The sequence below is a fragment of the Haliotis asinina genome, chromosome 7, assembly GCF_037392515.1.
Source record: "Haliotis asinina isolate JCU_RB_2024 chromosome 7, JCU_Hal_asi_v2, whole genome shotgun sequence".
NCBI classification, from domain to species: Eukaryota; Metazoa; Mollusca; class Gastropoda; order Lepetellida; family Haliotidae; genus Haliotis; species Haliotis asinina.
In genome coordinates, this window is record NC_090286.1 from 49,715,182 (window position 1) to 49,725,668 (window position 10,487).

The 10,487-nt window shown below is 40.2% G+C and overlaps 1 pseudogene; it reads right to left on the reverse strand.

Moving 5' to 3' along the window:
* Window positions 1–3,028: 3,028 nt before the first annotated feature.
* Window positions 3,029–4,477, reverse strand: LOC137291772 (arylsulfatase J pseudogene; annotated as a pseudogene).
* Between the last annotated feature and the right edge of the window lie 6,010 nt (window positions 4,478–10,487).

A 10,487-nucleotide genomic window follows, 5' to 3' on the forward strand; every position in this document is an offset into this window, starting at 1 on the left:
TGCAACAGGACAATGCACGTCCGCATACTGCCAGAATCGTTGAAGATTACCTCAACAACGCCAACATCAACGTTTTGCCCTGGCCAGCACGTTCCCCAGACATGAATCCCATTGAACACCTCTGGGATCATCTCGACAGACAGCTAAGACAACGACAGCAACCACCAGCAAATCGCCAACAATTGGAGCAAGTTCTCTTGGAACTGTGGCAGAGGATTCCTCCTGACGTCATCAGGCGTTTGACGACATCAATGCGGAGACGTGTACTAGCGTGCATTGATTCAAGGGGTGGACACACTAGGTACTGAGTGCTCAGACACTTCCAAGATTCAGTTTTCCACACACTCTGTGAATGCAATCCTCTGTGTAAACTTTCACGTCCACCCCATGTGTCATCTACCTCACTTCCTGCATGCATGAACATTGACAGGGCATCAACAAATACAGTTTTTGCTGTGTAAATGGCTTATCTTTCTTATATAAACATTCTTTCTGACATTTTTTTGTTTTTGTCGTTTTTAACACAAATAATGTCGGGTGATAAGTTTCTTTTGCCCATGAGTTTAATTTATGTTATATACTCCAATATGCCCAATACAAAAAAGATGAGTTCATGATCGAATTTCGAGCGAATAACTGATCCATAGTAGGATTGTCCGATCCCTGTCCTACAATAATTTGCCACGACTTCAAAAGGCGAAAGTCATCGCTCATTTAGAGTTAGATACCTGATATGTGACACACATGTCGACTGACAAACAAAACAAGTGCCTAAGTATTGGCCTCGTTTTATCGCTAAGACCGAATGAATACAGTTTGTCTTGGATTTTGAAAAGTGTATATCATATTAACAAATTGTTAATCCTAATAAAGGGTTAATCATTCAATGCGACAGATAATATTCAGCCTTGTGGGAACCATTATCTCCATGACCAAGGTCAGACTGTTTAGAACTTTCAAGGACTTGTAATGACCTGTGTTCTATAAACTGCAATAGATAATGAAGGCAAATGACCTCTGAAACAAATTGATGGATCTCTGGAGTATATGCACATATATAAACTAAATATCGCAGCGCCCGCGGTTTTCATAGTATCAATATGTTACCATTAACTATAGCAACGGAGCCTATCCAAGCCTCAATTTTACTTACTTTCTGAAATGACTGGCCCTCAAGGGATTCTTAAATGATCCTCCTCATTGACTGTATCAGAAGCTGAATTTGACCCTAAAATATTGCCTTCAATTCTTGAGGGAGGGTATGTTGCAATACATACAGATTATCACGCTAGTGTGTTTTAGGATGGTGAATAACATTGTATTCAGCGATCCTTAGACACCTAAAGATATAGCGTTGATGAGAAAACGTTCTGTGCATGATGCTCGCCAGTCGTTCAATGCATGGTGCGTCTGAATGATCAAAATAGTCAAACAAACATAGTTATCAAATGGATATAAATAGTTATGTTTGGGTTGGAAGGCATAGGTGTTGCGTTACTATTTTCCATGAGTATATATGTTTTAGGGTTTGTATCACAGACTAGGTCTGTAAATACACTTTGATTGACAAAATCGATGTTAACACCAACATTAATGTTCTGATAATTAAACATTGTCGGAGGTATTTTTCTGTCCCCGACGGAATACAAAGTTGACCATGATACCAATTACTGAATAGATTAGAATCTATACAAGCTGCTGTCATCTGGAAATATAGCTACATTGTATGCACGGAAATGTGCACAAGTGGCCATATGTAGGTACTGTACAGAACTAGCTAGTCACGCCATGATCCACAGTCGGTGGTCGCAGGTTTGCCACCATTATGATCCTTGGCTTGAAACACCATACCAAACCTTGCGAACTTCACTACAATGACAAACTTGTCACACTCAATAGATGACAAGGGTGCTGAGTTTCTACATCGATGTTCACTTGTCTGAAGACAAATGCACAAATGTTGCATCGGTCAGACATGCCAAAGTTCATGGGTTTCAGTCCAACATCTCCTGGATTTGTTCCCAGAAGATTATATTTTTTATTTTTTCTTTCCTCCCACCCGAAGCCCGAGGTCGAATGTTTGTCATATAAGGCGACTATATGCGGAAGCCTCTTTGCCGTGGGTTGCGCTCATGTATCGGTACAGACTGGGCTGAGTGCACCGGTTAAGGAACAGCACTTATTTGCTAATACACAATGCCGGTATCATTGTAATTCACATGAGCAGGCAGGATTTCTTAATTAGTTTTGCTTTATATCTTCAGTTACTTAAGTGAACAAATACTGACTTACATCAATGTAACCATCAATGTAACCAGTGGTTCATGAGCCATTCAAGGTGAATTTATTAATGTTCAGTTATTTCTTCGGTTTGAGCTTGACATCCCAGCATGCTTGGTGCCCCTGCATGTGATTCCCAGGCACATAGCATCATTATGCCAAGGAGAGCCATCTGGACTTTAACTCATGCATCAAAATAAAAATGTCCAAACGGTTTTCTCTTTTGCCCGAGAGCAAATTCGAAAACGATCACTCATCCTACATTCATTATACATATAAAAATATAGTATTACATGAATCATTCTACATTTTCCCTGAGTATCTTAGCCATTAACGCAAGCTCTCGTCTCTACAGGCGGACCACATTTGTAATGTCATGTTCGTTGAGGGTTATAACAGATAAACATGTTACCAATAGTATACCTGTCTTCGGGACGTGAAATCTGATCATCCTTGAGATATTTTCTATGGAATGAAAATGTACTGGTGTCATCCTGTGTATTCCTTCAATAAGTCGTTTCGTCCTTGATGTCAGTAAAGTATTGAAACGCAAATCTAATACCTGATATGTGACAAGTCTAAATCGATACGGATCCCTCTCTTCCTTGGGACTTTCCAATAAGAGATGCATCAACGAGAAATGAAAACATAACAATCAATGAGACTACAATGAGTATCAGTGAGTTACATAAACGCTATTATTTATAATCTGAACAATAACGGTTTAGCTGCCAACAAAATACAATGTTCAGCACCAGCCTGGGCTCCAGTTGCCTCCATAAAGATCTGGATTAGATTTAGGGTCAGTTGGTGGTTGATAAGCTGGTACGCGTGTCTTCTCCCAGTTCTCAAGACGTTGTTTCATCATCGTTACAAGCTCCGGATACTTCGCCGACAGGTCGAAATGTTCAGTTGGGTCGGAGGTGATATTGTACAACATGTAGGGAGGGAATTCGTTCTTGTCCTGAAGAGTGACATCAGGAGTTTCACCAGACTTTGGAAGAGGATGCCAATCATTGTGACTTCCCGGTAACCCCCGCATCAGTTTGAGATCACCATATCGAATTGCTGAGGAGTTGGTCTTGTAGCGGATGTTGTAGACGAACTCGTTCCGTTTACTCGGTCCACCGTTGATGAGCATGTCGTACTGACTGACTCCGTCCATGTTGGGATCTGTGTTCTTTCCACCAGCCAGCTCCACCAATGTCGGGTACCAGTCCACAGCATGCATCATTCCAGTATTGAGGTAACCTGTCTTCTTTAGAAGGGTTTTACTATAGATGAAAGCGGCTCCTTTCGTTCCACCTTCCCACAGTGTACCCTTAGATCCACGTAGAGGAAGATTGTTGGCAGCAATGTAATACGGCCCACCATTGTCAGTCGTGAACACCAACAGCAAGTTGTCAATGAGTCCCGTTTCCTCTAAAGCACTGGTAATGTTAGCAACAGCTTCGTCAAGAGCACTGATCATACCGCAGTAAGTGCGCCGTGGTATGTTCTGGATATTTTTGTACATGTTTTCATATTTAGGGGGCACTTGTAGAGGTGCGTGCACTGCTTGAAATGGTAGATACAAATATAGTGGCGTGTTTTTGTCGTGAGATTTGATGATATCAACTGCCCGTTCAGCAAACACATGAGTTGAATATTTACCTTTCGCTTCCGTATATACAGAGGTGTTAAAGCGAAAATCATATCCAGAATAATTGTCATCACTTCTTGTGTGCTTGAAATAGTCTTCAGCGCCAGTTAAATACCCAACAAAGGTATCAAAGCCACGGTAGGTCGGAGTGTATTTTATGTTGCAGAAACCTAAATGCCACTTCCCAACAGCATGAGTGCTGTATCCCAGTTCCTTTAACTTCTGAGGGAGGAAGGTGAACTTGATGGGAACAAAGCCAGGAGATGTTGGCCTGATAACGCCATCCTGAAGTCCAGTATGGTAAGGAAAGTACCCGGTCATGAAACAGTTTCTGGATGGCGAGCACACGGGCTGGACATAAGTGGAGTTGAGGATGACTCCAGCGTTCGCCAATTTGTCCAGGTGTGGCGTCAGAACCTGTGGATTACGGAATCCAACATCGTTCCAGCCTAGATCATCCGCAACTATGAACACGATGTGTGGGCTAGCTGCACTACTGCCATTAAGGTAAACGAAAATAAGAGCAACAATGGTAACAAGCTGTTCAGCCTTCATGACTGAAACGGATATTTTGTTCATCTGGTTCAGCTAGATGGAATGCACTCCAGATCTTGTTTTACCGCCTCCTCCACTCATGCAATGCCACGCGGACATATGCTACTTGCATGTGACACTTCTCAGCGATACTGCACAAAATCTGCCCCGGAATGTTGGACTACTTATTTATACATGCATTTGTGATATGGAGAGAGTAGATCTGACGTACTAATTTTTAACAAAAATATTGGTCATTTATGAAAAAAAGTAGTCTAGACACTTTCTCCGGGTGGATTGTGCTGAATGTATTTGTACATTAAATGTTATGATGATGAATATCCTGACTCTTGGTATTGTGTTCTTGGAAACTTATGCTTGATTCATTTGTCAAGGATTAATCGTCTTTTCTTCTGTTTTGTTGTTTATATATATATATACGGGCTACTGTCCAAGTATATATTTATACTTATGGGTTTCACTTCCTGTTCACCTTCATGTTGTTTAAGACTTTGGTTTGGTTTGGATAAGTTCTAGTACTTTGGTGCATGTTGACACGAACGTGCTGGTGAATTTATTCACTATGAAAAAATATACAGAAATGTGACACCCGTTTCCGTGTATATTTTCACCAAAACCCATGCATCGCCATAACAGTCCAGAATACTGCCGTTTATTATTTTCTACAACAGAAATCGACATTGCTCTGTAAAATGCTTTCAGGTACGAAATGTATAGCAGTCCCTTCATACTACACATATTTACATAGATAAGCAGTTCCGAAACCACGGTCAGATATGACCTTTGTCATTGAGAAATGCTACTGGGAAAGCATTTGACCGGGCCAGGTGGCTAGACGTGTGAAGAGGAGGCCATACAACTAGATCTAGAATACAACAACCTTGCAAAGCCACATCATCAATACAATAGTCTCAGTCATGACGGTTGCACAACTGGTTGCGACTGTTTCTCTTATATAAAGCTTACATGGAAAGCAAAACACAACTTGGCAGATTCTGATACCTTTTGGTGTGGAGTTACAGTAACAAATAATCAAAACTGCAAATTCAAATGATAAAGTTGAAAAATAACGGATCTGGACTGGAACGATGTTCGTTACTGTAGTCCGTGGCGTCAGAACCTGTCGATTACGGGAACCAACATGCTCCAGTCCAGATCGTCCGCAACTATGAACACGATGTGCGGACTGACTGCTTGAATTCCATTTAGGTAAACGGAATAAGAGCAAAAGTTGCAACAAGACGTGCAGCCTCCTTGCATGCACGCTTAGTGGTTTGTTACCGTTCTCGACACTGGTATGTTAGAACTCTGGTGTTATCCTCTGTATGTCGTTTTAAATACTCACATAAAAGGTCCAGTTCTGTTGGTCACAACCCTATCGGTATTAATTGTGGATGATATGAAAAGGTAAGGTCTGATATACTAACGTCGAGCTTCTGAAATGAACACATCATACAGAAACAGCAGTTCTTGAACTATCCATATATACTGGACAAAAAAGTTAGGGATACATCTAAATACTGAAATTGTGAATAATGATGTATCTATTCAATGACACACTGATCAATCATAAACATACCAATATTCCCAACGCATTTTGTTCACTATACAATGCACCATATGACAAAAAGGAGTCAAAGAGTCGAGTCAAGAAGTCGAGTCAAGAAGTCGATATATATTTGGAAACAATTGCTACAACCGTGTATAACTGCATATTGTTCTACCAGATTTTGTTCTAGGTATTCTGAACATAAGAAAGCGTCAACGTTTAGTATGATCCTGATGGACTGGGACGTTTTCCAGAAAAATCAATCACGAAGTGTCACAGTGTTGTGACGTGTTGTTGTCGCAAACGGTTTGGGCATATAGGACCATGTCTATGTCCTGCACATCGCTGCAAAGAGTTACGATCCTTGGCCCAACAACACCAATCCCATTCGCCAAAAAGTGGTAAAGTGTTACTTTAAATGTATTTGGCATCGAAGCCCTGGAAATTTCTTTATTTTTGGTTCACTCGTCTAATGCACATTGCGTTTCTGTATGCAAGGTTGAAGCTAAGGGACGCGCCAGGGTTGATGAGTTGCAGTCCCGGTTCGCCTTCATACCGTTTCTTGGCTTCTAAGAACCATAACTGAGCACATTTGGTCTAAAACCCGCATCACTTGAATATTTCGTCCACTGATTTTTTTTCTGGTGTTCACGTCATAGGACAATACATCGATCATGAAACATTAAGTGGAAAATACCAAGATGACGAATCATTTCGTGAGGCAACTTTGATCCCCGATATAACACCCTGTCTAAAGAGGCGATACGCTGATTACAAATAAAACAACCTCCAGGTGGAACAGGTTATAATTTGCATGTTGAGGACAGTGACGTTACGTTTGATAATCAAGAATGCGAAAACAGCCGACAAACAATTAAACCGTGAAGATTCGGGTTAAAGCTATTCTTCAGCAACCCGATATGTGACATGTCCTCAGAGTCAGGTAACGGGATCGGGAATTCAAGCAAACCGACTAGGCTACCACGTCATGTTTCTCAATTGCATAAATCTAGCTTCAAGATGTCAATCATTCGATTGTCAGGTCGACATTGAATGTTTACAGGTCGTCGTCGTCGTGTATCAGAACTATTGTTGCGTTAGACAACAAACAAACATAATAGCACAGGTATGCCCAGCACAGGTCGATCCCTTCGCCATTTGTCACTTTCATTATCAATGGTATTCAAAGTCGGACACTGAACCCTTTGATTGTTCAAGTGATACGAACTGAATACAGTGAAAGAGGATTATATTCGAACAATTAATTGTATCATTATTGAAACAGCTTGATTGTTTCGCAATAGGATTCATGATAAAATCAGCAACATCCACAACTTGGATGAGTCAGTGACCGATGTTTAGTTCATCCTCACCGTAATATCTCATATCCACTGAAACTTCAACTCACTAACTCACATTAGTTGTCTAAACTGGCTACCCGTTCGGGATATTACTGAATGAAATAAAATGTCAGCATGATTACAAAGAATTAACAAAGGGATTAGAAAAATAAACATTTTACTATTCGGAATGTAATTTATACACGACTTAAAATTCAGAATCTGAACATAATCACGAACGGAATTCTAAACTCGTTCATGAATGAAGCACATGACACAAGAGGAATTGCTTGTATTTCAGTATTTGTTCCGAGGACCTAGTCGTCCACATGAAGATCGAGCACAAACCAGGCAATTGTTGTGAAAGGCTCGGTGGTGTTGAATCGGTACCGTCTGGTAACAATCGAAAAAGAGGGGGATTTATTTCACAATTTATTCCTATGCTTCTCAATGGGATGATGCGTCGGTGCTAAATGTATCCTATGTCAACATCTACACACAACAAAATACAGAAGCGCACCAAACCCTGTTCCGGTCAACCGGAAGTAATATGTGATTAAACACGGAAGCAAAGCTGAAACAACCTATTGTGTTTTTAATGCATCGGATACATCCCCATGTTAGCAGAGTCATTGCATTCATTCCTCAGATATAAATGATGTTTTCGATGGCGTTAAGTTCTGTTTATTATCACGCTGACTTCCGCCTGGTTATGTTTGAAGTCTGTAAGCTTATCTCAATACAAAGAGGTGTGAAGTTGTTCATTACAAAACAAGACGGTGTTTTGATTTCCAAACGTACGACGATCACTGAATGCTTCTATCACCGGAACATTTTGACGTTTTCACAATACTTAAAACTGATGATGTAAATGATAACTGGTACTACTGCAAATTACTACTAGCAGTTGCGCTTTGAGCAGCCACTAAGTGGCTAGATTTAGCGCTGTAGTAGTAGTAGTAGTAGTAGCAGCAGCAGCAGCAGCAGCAGCAGCAGCAGTAGTAGTAGTAGTAGTAGTAGTAGTAGTAGTAGTAGTAGTAGTAAAAACAAGTAAATTGATGTCAGTTGATACAGAACTTAAGGTTGAGTTCGAATCTTGATAACATAATTCGATAATTCGATTATGATTATTTCGACATATGTCTCTGTCTTCAGTTTTTGCAACCACCCTTGCCACTGACCAAAGAAGCTTTTGTAATAAGGTTCAATATTCTCAGACACATTAAGTTCAATATTGCCGGGTGTCTTTTAAAAAACAAGAGCGTATCGAAACTATAATCTTCTAAAGTATCATGGGCGAATCTATGTGATGCATCACTATTAAACAGTCACAGTAACATATATTTAAACTGTAGACGTGAATCGTAGATCATGACATGCCACATCTGTCAAAAACAAAGTCAAAATACCAACCGTAATGATAACATCCAGTCTGGGACAATCACATGTCTATCGGTCTTATTTCTGGAACTTAACAATCATCACACACGTACGTCAAACAAAACTATATATTTCAGTGTGGAAAACCCATTTAGACCGCACCATGTTTGTCGAAACACATTATTTTATAAGCAAAATAATAAACTTTATGAAATCTAGGCACGGAAATCTAATATATAAGTATATAAATAGACATTCACATCCAGTGATCCAGTGCGTGACACTAGTATCTCAAATATTTATCATAATGAAATATATATAACAACGCAATATGGTCCTGCTCGGGATACGTTTGAACCCGTACACTGGATGGTATTTGTTCTAACTAGGGAAATATTTTTGACGATATATGTATAAGGATATACGTGGTTGTTGGAGATATATGAAAATGAAGAAAGGATGGTGCTTATCTATATTCAAGATATATAGTTCAGGGATCGCTTGGGTCTCGAAATGAACAGCGGTGCCAATTAACGGTGTCCGTATGACTGCCACGTGGGAATGTCCGACTGAAAACGGCCGAAGATAACAGCAATGTACACGCCCTGCAACACGTGGCACGTTGAATTCCTTTCATCCTTCCTTCCAGTATCAGAAGGGGATTGGCTCCAGGTGTGTGGTGAATAACTTTCATGGTGATACTTTGGTTTATTGTTTCTTTCTTTTTTTTCAGGAATCAGTCCAGCATCAGTAACTATTCGATGTATCACATGTCATATATCTAAATCCTTCAGGTGCACGGTCAAGAATTACTTAAGTCTGTGCAAATACATGTTTAGGAAACGATGTTAATGTTATTCTGGCGCTGTATGAAGGATTGTGCACATTATAGGAAAATGATATATATCAATTCATAGAAATTCAATAAAAGCATGTAAATGCCAAGCCAATTTAAAAGAGGGAATATTGACTACCGCATTAAAACATGATTCCACAGAGATTACTTTCCGAATCTCGAGGTTCCTGTACAGAGACCTGTAACTACGACACGTTCAGACATAGAAGTTCAAATGCCTTTATGATAAATGGCGTTTTACTAATAAACGAAAGAACCTGTAAGTCGATGATAATTGAATTTTCCCATGTCCAATGCCCGATTGGTATAGACAGAAGGAACTGTCTAATAGTGAACCATTTTGTCACAGAAGTACATGCACAAAACACTTAGTCAGTGAGCTTTTTCAGTTTCCAAGTAATATCACAGCGAGTGAAACCAGAAATGAACCTCACACTTTGTACTCATACGGGAAATCGAACCCTGGTCTTCGGCGTGAAGAGTGAACGTTTTAAACGCAAACCTTTCCTACCGCCCCGCAAAATACCGTGTTAGGTGAGCCAGCAGTACACTAAGGATTGGTGTGTGACCTTTGGAGAACTGACAGACTTGAGGACAGCGTTCGAAATAATCGCTGGCCAGCAGGCCCAGAGTCGGTTGTTATTGTATCGAGCCGGCAGTTTCAAATATCTGCAGGTCATTGTGGCGTTCAGTAAATTATTCTGTCTTTTAACAACTGGAATCTTTCCCTTTTTTCTCCTTATTGAACTTTCAGGAATCATCTATTACCCATCATGTTGCCATAACGTAGTTACACTTCCTGGCATTTCACGGCTTTGCGTATAGGAATATCTTTAACCAGTTTCTAACAAATAAAAACGTCTCTCTGAGCCATAGGATTTGCTA